This window comes from Amborella trichopoda, chromosome 11, assembly GCF_054954075.1.
Source record: "Amborella trichopoda isolate Santa Cruz 75 chromosome 11, AtrichopodaSantaCruz75HAP2 v2.0, whole genome shotgun sequence".
Classification (NCBI taxonomy): domain Eukaryota; kingdom Viridiplantae; phylum Streptophyta; class Magnoliopsida; order Amborellales; family Amborellaceae; genus Amborella; species Amborella trichopoda.
In genome coordinates, this window is record NC_142346.1 from 47,772,726 (window position 1) to 47,787,972 (window position 15,247).

General features: G+C 30.4%; 1 long non-coding RNA gene across 1 annotated transcript; it reads left to right on the plus strand.

Annotated features, from left to right (window-relative positions):
• The first annotated feature begins 3,352 nt into the window (after nt 1–3,352).
• Nucleotides 3,353–4,021, plus strand: LOC148779973 (uncharacterized). Its single transcript, XR_016043808.1, has 2 exons — nt 3,353–3,598; nt 3,767–4,021. It is a non-coding gene; the product is annotated as an uncharacterized LOC148779973 (long non-coding RNA).
• The last annotated feature ends 11,226 nt before the right edge of the window (nt 4,022–15,247 follow it).

Here is a 15,247-nt window from a genome sequence, read left to right on the forward strand (position 1 = left end):
TAGATCTGACTAGCTCTGATACCAATTGATGTAAAATGACGCAGCTCTGATACCAATTGATGTAAAAGAATAAAACTAGAAATAAATAAATAAAAAAAGGTTGAGAGAATATACCCTCTCTCAAGGTCTGTAAGGGAATTCACCCTAAGGTTGAGAGAATATACCCTCTCTCAAAGTCTGTAAGGAATCCTCCTCAAAAATCTCTTCACCCAAAAAATCTGATCAAATTTTATTAACTCATCCACCACTTTTATAATGAAGGGAACCTCGTTTTTATCTAAAACATTTCTAATAAAACCCTCTTAGATTTAACTAACTCCCATAATTTAACCTTATCTATTTACCTTCCTAAACTAACCTAACTGATACAAAATAAACACAATATAAACTCTTACACACCCTAATTATCCCTGTGCATATGTGCATATCTGAAGAGACAAAAGACTAATAAAACATTAAAATAACTTTAATATTATTTACATCAGATTCCCTTGGCCGTTTTTCTAAAAACCACATTGGTTTCAATAGAAAATTAAATTTCAAAATCGTTGTTCCATCAATATGCCACCTGTTGTGATATCCTACACATGGGGTGGAGGTCGTAGTAATTAATAAATAGTGATGTTTATCTAAGATCTCAGCTTTAAACAATCAAAATAAGGTGCACCTTCAAACTTTGTCAGAAGATGCAAGTTTTGTATTGAAAATTTCGAAGATGATATGAAAATCTATTTTATCCCTACCTATGAAATTTAAAACTCAAAAAATGATATAGAGCAAGCATAAATACATGAAAATCTTGAAAATAGGCACTCGGGATAACATGTTAAAAGATGCACTATTTTTAGGACTTGAAATCCTTTATTTTTTCAAATTTATATATCTCGGTGTTGAGACGATCAATTAGAGTAGTTTTCAGTGTTGAGACAACATTTTTCAATAGGTTTTTTATGCTCTCCTTACTTAGGCAGTATAAGCTTGATACCTTATATAAAATTTCTCCATTCACAAATAATATGATAATGAACTTGGTAACATGCTATTAAAGTTACTTATAAAAGGAGAAAGTTTATATAAGATTGCAACATTATTTGTAGAAATAAGGTTGTAGTAATTTATATTGTTCATTTTATTTAGATGGTGTAAATTGGATACTATATTAAAAGATGTGCCATGTATTAAAGTTGTCTTAAAAGATGTGTCAAATCTATAACCGTCTAAGTACAATAGATGGTGTAGAGTATTGCAACTTTATTTTTACAAATAAGGTTACAACCTTATACAAACCGCACCTTTTATAAAAGGAAAAAGCTTACATAAGGATGCAACCTTATAATGTAGAACTACGGATGTACCTAAAAAATCCATTGAAAAAGGTAATTTTAATCTTGAAAAACCCTTTGATTGAACATCTCAACATCGATATGTATGACCATAAAAAATAAAAAGATTTTAAGTATCAGAAATAATGCATTTTATAACAAATTATCTACACCATCCATTTTCAAGATTTCTATATATTTATAGATCTACTTGATTTTAACCAATTTTGAAATTTAAAAATTTATAATTAGATACAAAAATTGATTTTGAGATAATCAAAAAACCATTTTACATCAAAATTATATACCATGATAAAATTTGAAGGTGCACCTTACCTCTAGACCTACAGATGCATCTATATGCCAACTGCACCTTTTATAAAATAAATGTTTTAAAAGGTTAGATTCGGACTATGATTTGCGAGGGGCCCAATCCAGAGTCCCCTATGTCGACTCGACTTTGATTGAGATAGACAGATTATAAAAAATGGAAAGTCAAATGATTTTTTTCGCCTAGATTTCTATCCAATGAATCTTTTAAATATTGGTACAATCACAAAGATGGTTATATTACAATGGTTTGTATATAATTAACAACCCCTTCAAAATATAATGGTTAATGTTAGAATGTGTTGTGATAAATGTATTTATTAAAAAATATTATTTTTTGTTTGAAAATTTATGTTAATAGTTAACTAAATCATCAAATAAGAAAAATTTTGAGATTTTTATAAAAGTACAATAATATTTTGAAAGTTAGTATTTCGAAACTTTATTTGTAGAGTACCCATTTATAGAGATGACAAAAGTATCCCATGTCTTTTAGTGATATTTACAAAAACATCATTACTCGATGAACAAGATATCACAAAAAGTTATAAGCAACTTTTTTAAAAAAATAAACCACATAGTTAGTAAATCCACTATTCACAACTCATTCTATTATTAACCTTTGTAATTTGAAGAGTTGTGAATTATAGGTTATCCGGTATCACAATTAGCATGTATATAAGTTATTTATACAACAAAACCAAAACCAATAGAGAATATACTTTAGCTCCATGTCAAAAAAGCATGAATACCATAAAAACGTCCCAAAAGCATGAATACCATGGAAACGTCCCAAAAGCATGTACATAACAAACTTATGCCAAAAATAATGGATTGGATAAAAGAAGAAGAAGAAGAATTAAGAATGAAGCAAAAACTAATTTGAGCTGGGAATAGGGTAAGCATTTGATTGATGAACATTAAAAATGGGGCATGTATTTTCATGACTGCGTCTTTTAGTTGGAAATCAGGTTGTTTTTGTTCTGTTTAGGTCAATCGGCCGAGTGGACCACCCTATTCATTGAACTGTTCTGGATTGGCCGAATCAGTAATTCAACAAATATTTTTAAAAATTGCAAATGTAGATCGATATCATCCATTTAAAATCATCATATAATCTACAAACAAGGATTGAAGTTATTTTAAATTATTTATGTAAAAGAACATACATTTGAGTGTGAATGAATTTTGAGTTCGAAAGGCAAAATTCGAAATATCTTAGACTTATGATTTTCGATATGGGAACCAAATCCAAAATACTCCATGTAGTCATGATATAGGGTTGAACAAGTAACAAAATGCCTCTACCATTACAAAAGATATTGAAAACTAAGTGAGAACTTACAAAACCTGCCCCATCAAAAAAAAAAAAAAAGGATATGGAATGGAAAGAAATGGCTGAAATTTTCTGCTTTGATTTCATCGATTTGGAGGGTTTTTTTCTCACTAATCTTCTCTACAAATCTGTAGGATATTTTTTTAAAAAAAATAGATTCCTCATATTTTAATTAGAATGAACCTGAGAATTGGCAGAGAAATAGCAAAGATTTGATTTGGTTTCATAAGCATTGTGAAAAGAAAGTGTATATGTCTTCAGCTTAATACATAAGGTGTATATTGTAATCTATATATTTGAGAAGAGGAAATACAAGATATTGTATCTACTCTTTCTAAGTATACATATTACGATATATGTGAAAGAGAAGTGTATATGTCTATCAGATTAATATAAAAGGTGTATATTGTAATCTGTATATTTGGAAAGAGTAGATACACCTTTTATATTAACCCGATAGACATATACACTTTCTTTTCACAAGCATGACCTATTGGATCAACTACTCTTGATTAGATCACCATGTTTTAAAACACTCGATGCAAGGGACTCAAAGAGGTGGAGGAACTATAGCACATTACAGGTTGGATGGCCAAAATCAAAACAAAAGGTGGTCACAATTATTTATAATCATCTAATATGAAATTTGATAGCTTGGATGTCAGAAATTCGAAAAAATTTATTTTGAAATTTGAGCTTGGTCAAAGGAATAATTATAAGTACCTAATTTCACATCCAATAGCCAAGATTAATGTGACCATTTTGGGTGAGTGTGTAGGGAGAGGGCCTCTACCCTTGGTAGGAATTGAGTTTTGCGTATAGCGTTGCAAATGGTTAAGCGCTAACCAATTATGCGTGGGCTCTTTTCCTAGAAATGGATGGCTGAGAATGATGAACCTATTTTCTTGTCTTCATTCTTTTTTTTTAGCGCCTTGATGGGATTTACATGTGCGCAAAATTTAAGGTCCATTAAACCCCTAATTTTATAATATCCTAATTCCATTAATGCACAAATTTGATCTATTCATTTGTATTTCCTTTTAATCTTTTCCTTAAATCTAACTCATATCAAATGCTCCATTTTATTGACTTTTTTATTAATGCTTTTTGTGAGAAAGTTCAAGGAAATTATCTGGGAAATCACATTAACCATTAGAGATGAAGTATTTAATATCTTGCGCATTTGAGACTATTTCAACTTATTTTTCTATGGGTATTTGAAATTAAATAGAAAGTTATAAATAAAATATTAAATTATTCATCTCTCATCGGTAATGTGATAAATTTCACAATTATTTATGAGATTAACCTTATGAAAAGTGAAGGATAGCTTAAGCTTGTGAGAACTTGTTATTAAAATTTAAAGCATGAATGTCAAGAAGGAAACTTTTTCTGTAATTTACCTGCACGCATGGCATGATCTGATAATTATTGTTCTCTCAAGGAGGAAAGCTTAAGCCAGTGACTTCCAAATGCTCTCTCTTTCTCTCTCTTAGTTATTCAAAATCAGCTTTTTACTCTAACTGTTTGTTATTCTTAATTAGTTTTTTACCAACATGGTCACATCTCTCTCTCTAAATCAGCTTTTTACTAACATGGGCACATCTCTCTCTCTAAATCAGCCTCGGGTACATCTCTCTCTAAATCAACTTTTTACTAACATGGGTATATCTCTCTCTTATTTTATATTAAGGGCACATCGCTTCTATGAGTTCATGTAAAAATAAGTCACCTCTTGAAAATCTATTTTTGAGATGAATTTTTGGACCTTATTTTTAAGCACACGTGATCTCTAATATCAATATGAAAAAGGAAATAAATTTTGAAAATTAAAAATAATTATTTTAAAAAATATTTGGACGGTCAATTCTAATTATTTTTAGATAGACTACCTATTTGCATCCATTTTCAAGATGGATGCTTTATACCTCAGGGACTGCAACAATAGAAATGCGGTCCGGCCCATGAAACATTTTTCTTTCTATTTTTTGAATTTCCCAGGCTTACAGACACGCAAAGAAATTATATGCTCCCGCTGGAGCATATGATACATTTGCTCCCTCAAATGAAGTCCTGGGATTAATTTTGATTGCAGTTTCACTTTTTAGGTATATAGCCTCAACTCAACAATTTCTTTAAAGAATATTAGAAAAATAAAAATACTCAAATGAAATATATGTGTGACCGAAAAATAACATCGAGAAGGTCGATATTCGTGTGGGGAAATTTAAGTATTTCTAAAATTTAATCTCTAATTTTCTTTTCCTGAAAATTCTTGCTTTGTTATTCTAAAGTCGGTTATGAACTGATAGAGGAAATACTTCTCCCAAGTAAGTCTTTTGCCTGAGGGTGTAAGGGTATAGTTTATTCTCACAAGAGGGAGTATGCTGCACACTCTCTTTGTTAAACCGAAGATTAATTCACCATTTGACACGAACGTTCTAGATTTAGAGAAATTCCAATTTTTTTTCAAAACTAAAAAAAATAGTCCCATATTTTCACATTTTACACTTTCATTTTTAGAGTATAAACTATATTTTTATTTTTAGAGCATAAACTATATTTTTATTTTATCTTTTTATCTATGTATTAGATTAAACTTAAATTTCAAATATTTATAATTCTCACCATCATTCACCTATAAAAAATATTTAAAATAAATAATTATTAAAATACAGGGATATTTCATTATTTATTATTTTCTTTTTATTAAAATATTTTTATCAGTGTTTGATTGTGAGAAATATACAGATATCCAATTTGAAATTATTCTGATATATAGAAAAAGAAATATAACTAACATACACTTTATGCTTTGGGACTTGAGTGTAAAATATAATATATGTGAGAATAGTTTAAAATATCAAAATAAATCTTTGTTGAAAGGGTGTGTTCTCTGTTCCTTTTGCCCTTAAAATTGGAGAAAAAAGTTTCATATCTTGAACTTTATACATTGTGCAGGACAAACCGATCCACGTAGAAAGAGAAAAATAAAAGTAAAAAAGCTAAAGAGAAGGAATATTGAGATTCATAACCATAGAAAAGGTATTTCATTAGTAGGACAGATGCTAAAAAAGAAGCTTCCTTAAAATTAAAAAGCAGTTAAATAGGGTTCGTATAAGACCGAGGCCCTAAACAATCAGAGAAGGGCGCACCCTATCCTTATATAGTGTTGAAATATGTTGTTTCAATATAAAAAATCTTTATGATGGACTAAAAATTTATTAATCTCTAATTATAAAATTAAAAATTTAAAAAATAGTGTAGATCGAATAGGTCTACGAAGGCTTGAAATTTACGGTCTAGATAATACATTAAGACTTGAAATTTATTTTTTTCTCATGTTCATACATCTTGAGATTGAAATGATCAAGTTGAGGGTTTTTCAGCATCAAAACAACATTTTTTTAATGGATTTTTGAGATACGCTTTAATTTGATTGTTGAGGGTCTCATCTTTATATAATTTTTGTCTTTATACAGAGAGAGACTAGAGAGTTCTTTTTCATTCTATATTATTTAAAATGAAAATTGAGTCATGGTGTCCTTCGAAACGGAGATGAGCAACCCACAAAAGGAAATAATAGCAAGTGGTGGGGCCAAGCTTAATTTTAACGGCCCGGCCCACCATCAAAATTTTCATAACATCTTTAATTCTCCACCATGAGAACAATTACAAAAGATGAAAGATTCTGAGCCTTCGAAACCTTAGACATGATCATCATTGGATAATCTGGAATCAATCTTTTTGGGGGGATTTAATTAGTTTTTGAGATGCAAAAATATTTTTTTCAGGGAAATTTATCAAAATACAAGAGACGAAATATTTAAAAATTTACCCTTTTGAAACTATTCAAACTCATGACAATGTGTCATGCTATGGTTAAGGGGAAATTGGGATGGGATTGATACCTTCCTAAAACTGGTTTGGTCTCGTCCGATTCCCAATTTAGATAAGCGATTCTCGATATAAATCGTTGGTGTTTGAAACATTATAACAAACTATATGAAACTTGTGTAAAATTTGTGGCAAACTTATGGAGATAAATTGTCTTACTAGGGAGAAACCCAATGTATATCTTGAAAACTCCTGTATAACTTTATCTCCAATTTCTCTTTATACTTTTACTGAGTGTTTATACTCAAATCCAGAGTTTACCCTCTGATTTCTGTGCCAACTAAAGAGCTACTTTAGTATTGAAAAATATCAAAGATGAAGTTCCAGAAAAATTATGATTCACATAATTTTGAATCTCCAGCTATGCTGCCTTGATCTTGCCTAAAACTTTTTCTTATAAAAATTAAATAAATTTACTTTGAATCAATTAAAGTATGAAAGAAGCAAGATAAATGAAGTTAAAAGAAATGGAGAATAGATCTTACTAAATTAAGCCCAAAGGCCCCACACATAGAGTTGGGGTCTACTTGAAACTTATGTATTAGTACACTCTAAAACGTATAATGTTTTTTTGTGGGTTTTTTAAATACGAAAAAAATGGTTTCTCTTTCTCTTCTTCCCTTTTCCACCCCTCTTCTACTATTTTTTATATCTCTCACTGTATTTTTTTAATTTTTTATGTTATGTAGTTTCATTAAAATTCTCTTGCAATTGGCATCAAGGTCTAATAGCAGAGAGAATGTAGGGTACATAGCATGTAGATAAAGATAGAATTTAAGATAGAAAGACTAAAGTAGGAAATCGGTGTCTGTACCTCTTTCAAAAAATTTGGGTCTCTATTTCTTTCTAAATATTCTATTTTGACTTATTGAAATGTTTTCTTAGCTCAAAGTTACTTAGGAAACTAAATCTCTCCCTCTCTCTCTCTCACTAAAGAAGTGAAAGATTTACATGTAAAAACGAAGGAAAAAGTTTATATAAGGTTGCAACCTTAAAATGCAGAATTAAGATGTATCTCAAAAATTCATTATAAAAGGTTGTTTCGATGTTGAAAAACCTTCTAATTGATCATCTCGACATCGAGATGAATGAATATGAAAAGAAAAAAAGATTTCGAGTTCTAAAAATAATCTATCTTGAACACATTATCTGGACCGTCCATTTTCAAGATTTAAAGTGTTTATAGATCTACTTGATTTGAACAATTTCCAAAGTTTAAACTTTAATAATTAGAGATGAAAATAGATTCTCAAGCCGTCCTAAGAAATTTTGACGCCAAAATTATATTTATAATAAAATTTAAAAGTGCACCTTAATTTGATTGTTTAAATTTGCAACCTTATACAAACTACACCCAAAAATGAACCGTCTTCACCCCAAATCATATCTATCTCTCTGATGCAAACCCCAAGCCTTCCGCATATCCCATTAACCCTCAATCATCTCTCACACCTAAGAATTTTCAAAATTTATTTTTCCAATAATCCAAACCGACCCTAAAAACTTTAGCTTTTTTCCCTTCTTAAATTCCAAAGTTATATTCTCTCTGGAAATGTTTAATACACTCTCACTCCGTTTATTCTCTCTATGGTGAACAAATATTGTAAACCAAGTTTAAAATTTTGGGTGTCTAAATGAGGTGAATTACTAATTCCACTCATGTTTCGGGTGGTAAAATCACCTACATTTATAAGAAAAGTTTAAATTTTCTCTTTCAATTCAAAGGCTGATTGTAGTTGGAAAAAGATAAGCTGAAATATTACGAGTCAATTTTATGTTTAATGGTTCTTATATTAATCAATGTTTTCCGATTGAGATGGGAATCAGGTGGGATTGAACTGGTTATGGGATGGTATGGGTACCGTCTCCAGTCCCCCTATCTATTATATATATATATATATTCTATCTAATGATCTCTTATGACCTGTTAAATCCCATCTATAAATCCTTACTCTATTTTTAATTTTTATTTGTTTTAAAATTGTTTTTTTTGGATAATCGATTTGAACCGAATCATTTTCGATCTGGATAACCGATTCAATGACATGGATATGTGGGTGAATAATCGCCCCAGAAATCGGGGTTTTAAAACTCTAATATGTTTTTTCTTATATATTATGTTATCTAAAAATCTTGCCTATAGCCGGATTTCCTCTTACCTTGCTAATAGTTGGATCTCTTTTTACCCTAGTAAAGAAACAATGACTTTATAAACATGTATAAAACATTCAGGTAATTGACTCAAGTTATCATGATGTTTTATTGCTGTCGTGCTCTATTATATTTTTTTTTAGATTTTGAAGCTTTTGGATTGAAAGAAATTCATATTTTCTATGTTTGATGTTAAATGCTTTTGTACACACGTATTTTGCACTTGTTATCTAACTAGTACGTGGTGAACAAAAAATAATTTTGAAAATGTTTAAATGAAAAGAATCTTCGAACTTGGTGTTTTGGGTGGGGTGTGAAACCAAGTGTATAGTGTAGTCCTCATGACTGTTATCTAACTAGTACGAGGCGAACAAAAAAACAAATTTGAAAACGTTTAAATCAAAAGAATCTTCCAACTTGGTGTTTGGGTCAGGTCTGCAGCCAAGTGTATAGTGTAGTCCTCATGACTGCTACACATAGCCCCACCTCTTGCGCGACTACATCTAACTATTCACACCTTTTGTAATATTGTGATTTTTGATTGGGAATCACATGCCTTCAGCATCGAAAGACTTTGGAATAACATGCTTCTGTTCATTATTGTTTTGTGTTATAAGAGTCTGTTCATTATTGTTTTGTGTTATAAAAGCCTTGTAAGTTTTTCCCTACCTATTTTGATTTAATTTGCGAGAATTAATTAAAAATAACTAAAATAGTGATGTTTATTTAAAAAGTCGATAGAAGTTTGGTTAATAAATTAGAATGCGGTACTTTTGGAGATGAAATTTTTTCAGGGTATGGGAGGAGATTGAAAAGGTAATAGTCATATTTTTTTTTTTTAGGACATAAGAGGAGATTGAAAAGAGGGAGAGAAGGAAATGGTTTGATGTTGGCAAAAAACAATTATTACGGGTTTTATGTGTTTATAAAGGAATCAAGGAAAATTAGCTTATAGTATTTTGCATTTTAAATATAAGTATGAAGATATTGTATCTTCTATTGTAAAATAAAAATCAATATCACAATTCTTATATTGTGGTGATTTATTTTTCTTCATCGACCAGGTCATCTTTCCAAGCACTAAGAAGTGATTTGTTGTTCTGTTTGATAGAGAGACCAAGTACTAAGAATTAGAAGTTTTCAATGCATCACATTCCTCAACATCATCAAAATATGGCAAATATGAAGATAAAATATAAATATTATGATAATTAGATATATTTATTGTAAATTTAGCCGATGATAAAATAGATATGAAGATAACTAGATATATCGAGAGAAAATATTGCTGCAGATTTGAGAGATAAAGATATATTAAAATAATAAAATATAATTGTTGCAAATTCTGGAATGACTTGTAAGACTAGAATATAAATAGAGACTAGAAATGTTAAAAATACAGGTGAAAAAAGATTAAAAGGATTAAGAAAAATAAATATGCTCATGTAAAGATAATTGAAAGATAATAGAATTGAATTTAAGAGAAGTAAAGATGCTCATGTAAAAATAATTGAAAGATAATAGAATTGAATTTTATTTCATGAAAGAAGACAAATCTTATTCTCTTGGCTTGATTTAGAGCTATATTTTTCTTGGTCTGGTTTAGAGCCATTTTTTCACCTACTGCATAGAAGCTGTATATTTCTTTCGATCCAGCTTTCCAATTTAGATCAAGTGAGTCATTGACCATTTGATCTAGATCCGATACCTCCGAGCATTTTATTTTTAATTTTTAGATAAACTATTTGATTTAGAGCCATGTTTTCCCTTATTGTGTAGAAGATGTATACTTCTCTCGATCCCGTCTTCCAATTTACGTCAAGTCAGCCATTGACCGTTTGATCTAGATTTGATACCTACGAGTATTTTATTTTAAAATTTTTAAGTAAATTATATGAATATGAAAGTTGGTACATGCAATCATGTCAATGGGGCTCACCCAAATAAAATGCTAAATAAATATTTTTGATCAAATAAAATAACCAAAATACTCTTGAGACTTTTAGAGGCACTTTGGTCATTTTATTTTATTGATAATATTATTTTTATAGTTTTGATAAGTGAGAGTTTACAAGACGAATAGATACTAAAAATTTGGATGTAAAATGTTTTTCAAAAAAAATTAAAAATAAAATAGTCTAGAGATGTGACATTATGAATGTGACTATCTTAGCCATCTATTCAGAATGGACAGTCGGATGAGAAGTAGATAAGTTTTTAAAAATAGGGGAAATATAGAAAACTTATCTTATTGATAATTTTATTTTTTTAAAATTCAAAAAAATAATAAAATTAATTTCTCATCATTCCTTCTTGCCTCACAAGCTCTTTGTAACCTAGACGCTACCTATTATGAAGCTTTCAAAATGAGAGAGAGAGAGAGAGAGCGTCCTTCTAGAGTACGGAATAAAAACCCATTCCTCTATTTATACATAAAATATATATTTTAATAAGCTACAATGACGTGTTGAAGGGAATAAGGGAGAGATAAAAGTAGATAGAAATAATTTTAAAAGGGTGAAATGCCCTTGAAAATCATGCAACCCTTAATCAAGAGGTGGCGGAAAAAGTGAGGAAAATAAGGTGATGGTCCCTAATAACTTTATTGTAAAATTAAACTAGCGTATATTTAAAACCATTTATTATAAAAAGTAGTCATGAGCATTTTGTATTTTCATTCAAGTCCCACTTTTTAAAAGTCTATATTTTTTAAAAAAAGTTATTTTCTTTCCTATATATTGGATGAGCTTAAATTTGGGAAATTGATTTTCTCACCATCTTACATTTGTAAAAAATACTCAAAATATAATTTAAAATTTGTCCCTTATATTTTGAAATTTAAAAGTAAAATTAAATTATAATATTCCCTACAAAAAAGTGTGATTAAGCCATAAATTTCCAAAATGAATGGAAATTTTTGGTCAGTTTCCCTATTTTTTTACTATAAGTATTTTCTTGTATTTGGTATAAGAAGGGTGATGACCTTAAACTTTCCCTTAACCTATCCCAAACCCCGGTAAAAGATGTGGGTTGTATTAGGTAGGAACGAAATTTAAAACTTTGCTAAAATATTTCATGAATCATGAATCTACGTTATCTTCTTATGCTAGGGCGTTCTGGGTAAGCAATATGCCGTACTGAAACCCGGATATAGTGACAAATGAGCAAGGTAAGCTAGAACATTCCTCAAAAGTGAGCGTCGTAGTGCCGCCCAAATGTAGTGGAAAATGGTTAACAGTTCCCATGACATTTTGGACGGCCGCGGGTAAGGAAGCTAGCCTAAGATAATATGATTCGTCTAGCCACATGGAATACAGGAACACTTACAAGTAAGAGTATAGAGTTAGTATATACAATGAGACAAAAGAGAGTAAACATGACTTATTTATAAGAAACTAAGTAGAAAGGGGAAAAGCTATGGAACTAATAGATGGGTATAAACTTTGGTATATAGGAAAGGATAATAAATAAGTTATGTTTTATCTTAGGCTAGCCACATGTACCATCTATCTAGGACTCGACATATATTGTTGAGATGGGTTTTTTTTAGGGTTAAGGAAAAAACACAGATCTTTTGTAATCAAAGAGATCAGAGAGGCGTGAGGAAGAGAGTTATTGTAACCCTATTCTCCATTTGCCAGTAAAAAAGCTCTCATCTCTCGTGTACGTAGGCACGTTGCCGAATCAGGTATATTTTTGTGTTTGTTTCTTTTTTCTTATGGATTGCTTTTTGTTTCTACAAAAGGTTTATGTAAGGGCGACGCTCTAAACAATCAAATTAAGGCACACCTCTAAATTCACTAGAAGAGATTATTTGGATGCTAAAAAATCCTAAATTTGATCAACTCGACCTTTAGATGTATGAACCTGAGAAAAAATAGATTTCAAGTTTTGGAAATAGTGTATCTTGTAATGTATTATAGACCGTCAATTTTTAAGATTTTCAAGTGTTTATAGATCTACTCAATCTACACTATTTTTTAATATTTAAATTTTATAATTCAAGATGAAAATAAATTTTAGGGCCATCATAAAGATTTTTGATACGGAAACAACATATTCTGGCATTATTTGAATGTACGCCTTACTTTGATTGGTCAGGACCTTAACTTTATGAAAACCACACCCTTTTATTAGTGACTCATTGGACAGATGAAGCTTTCAATTCTGATAAAAAATTCCAAAAAATTGGGAAATGTCATTAGAGGACTTATATTAGTTTATAAAATTATTGAGGGGCTCAAAATATTTCGTTTACTATTGCAGGCTTTACTTTTCACGAAACTCCACCAAAAGAATTATTAAAAAATTTCAGATTACCCCTGTTCAAGGTTGGAAACCCTAAGCATCATGGATATTTTGGTAATTCAACTCAAATGGCTTAAGCAAAATTACATAAAAAAAAAAAAACAAGCAGAACAAGAAAGAAAAATCAATCGGTAATTGTTCAAATTTGGGAACACAAAACAAATAGATGAAAATATCCTAGTTCTATATTACTAACCTTGAACAACTACAGGGTGTTTTAATTATTTGGTAATTTCATGTTCCCAATCCTTAACAAGGGTGGTTTCGTTGTTTGGCTCATGCCACTTAAGTCATTTGTTCCTTCTTCTTTATTTTTCTTTTTTTTAGTTAATTTATTATTCGTTTTTTTTTTTATATATATATTTTTAAATAATTTATTATTCGTTTTTTATATAGTCTTAGAAGTTAGCTTTTTTAAAAGTGTCGAGAGAATTGAAAACCACAACATGACTACTAGGTATGGGGTGCTATCACCATGACCTAACCCTTACCTAAGTCATTAGTTCCTTTGTCTAGTCAAATCTCCTAGGAGGATTTAGCATGCCCCACTTATGAGTGAGGGTGTGAAAAAGTTGGGTTCGGGCATCTTAATAGTGCTCATCGGGCCGAGCTGGGCTTGAATATGAGGCCAATGAGAATGATAGGCTAGGACCCACCCTTGGTATTAAAGCCCAACATGCCCTATTTGATGCAACTTTTTTTGATAGGGGAAGAGATTGCTTAGGAATTTGCATATACGGCTTTGTGTTAGAAAGTTGCGTCAAATAGTTTTGGGCCAGAATTGACGGCCATGAAATACAAAAACGACTGCACTTTGATATCTTGCGCTGATAATTCAGAGAAATGGAAAGATTGAGGAAGATGTCACACACATAATCAGAGTTGGGTGGGCAAAGTGGAGATATGCAATTGAAATTTTATGTGATCACTGTATATCAATGAAACTAAAAGCCATGTTTTATAAGAGAGTTGTGAGACAAGCTCTGCTCTATGGTGCGGAATGAATCAATTTGAGAAAATTTAGGTTTGACACCAATAGGTGCTAAAATGAGAGAGAGTAGACTTAAGTGGGCTCGCCACGTGTGATGCCGACCAAGCACAACACATGTTAGGATGTGTGAGTTAGTTCAAGTAAGAGGACTGAAAATGATAAGGGATGTGCCCAAAAGGACATGGTGGGAAGTAATCCAAAAATATATGAAGGCTTATGACTTCGTATGGCCTTTAATAAAGCAAAATGACAGACTAGTATTCGTGTAGCCAACCATAATTAATTGAAAAAAAACTATCATAATGATAAATTAAACTAAAAAAGTACATAATAAGGCCATTTATTTTTCATATAAAAGGTCACCATAACTCATCACCTTTGTTGGATGTGGAATTAAAAAAAAGCTACCCAATAAAGTTATTGATGGTTCAATGTAAAAGTAAGTGTCGTGCCTTGACTTGGTACTAGGCTCATACTTGAATTCATCAAAATGTAAGTCGAAGAGGATTATTCTCTTTTCAATCTCAAAGAATATATAATATATGATATGGAGAGAAATATCTATACAAAATATAAGGGGTTGTACAGCCTACAATCATTTATCTTTGGTAGGTAAAGGTTAGAATCATATCTAATCGTAATATATAAAATTTGACAGCTGGAGTTATTGTACAAAATCTGAAAAAATCTATTAGACTTTGAGCTTAATCAATAATAGACCTTCACTAGCTCTAGATATATCATGGACCTTAGTCCACCCTTCCAAAATATATATTGCACATTAATTTTGGATCAAAAAATTTAGAAGTCTATTATTTCAATGAATCTGAGGTGGAAATAAAGTCATAGGAATCTAGAATGTACTATCGGCCTTAAATTTTGAAAATTGAGTCGGATGCATGCATCAGCTGA